The sequence below is a fragment of the Vulpes lagopus genome, chromosome 16 (genome assembly GCF_018345385.1).
Source record: "Vulpes lagopus strain Blue_001 chromosome 16, ASM1834538v1, whole genome shotgun sequence".
NCBI classification, from domain to species: Eukaryota; Metazoa; Chordata; class Mammalia; order Carnivora; family Canidae; genus Vulpes; species Vulpes lagopus.
In genome coordinates, this window is record NC_054839.1 from 58,519,332 (window position 1) to 58,519,653 (window position 322).

Sequence of the window (322 nt, forward strand, 5' to 3'; positions counted from 1 at the left end):
GGCGGGGCGGGGAGAGGGGGCCGCAGCGCGGAGGGGGGCGGGGGGCGCGGCGCGGGGCGGCGGGCGGGGGAAGCGGCGCGGGGCGGCGGGGCAGGGCGCGGAGGGGCGCGGGGCGGCGGGGGCGTGGCGGGACGAGGCGGGGAGGGGAGGGGAGGGGGCGCGGCGGGGCGGAGGCGGCGGGAGGGGCGCGGCGGGGCGTTGGGGGCGGGGTGTCGCGGGGCGGGGGGGGCGCGGCGGGGCGTGCCCCCGGGGTGCGCCCGCTAGATACGGCGCCGCCCGCCGCCCGCCGCCCGCCGCGGGAGCGGGGCCCAGGGCCGCGGGG

The 322-nt window shown here is 91.0% G+C and overlaps 1 protein-coding gene across 1 annotated transcript in view; it reads left to right on the plus strand.

Moving 5' to 3' along the window:
• The first annotated feature begins 301 nt into the window (after positions 1-301).
• Positions 302-322, plus strand: part of RB1 (RB transcriptional corepressor 1) — a 141,355-nt gene continuing 141,334 nt past the window's right edge. The window contains exon 1 of the mRNA XM_041730976.1: positions 302-322. This exon is cut by the window's right edge and continues 385 nt beyond it. The gene's annotated coding sequence lies outside the window, so the exon portion shown is untranslated.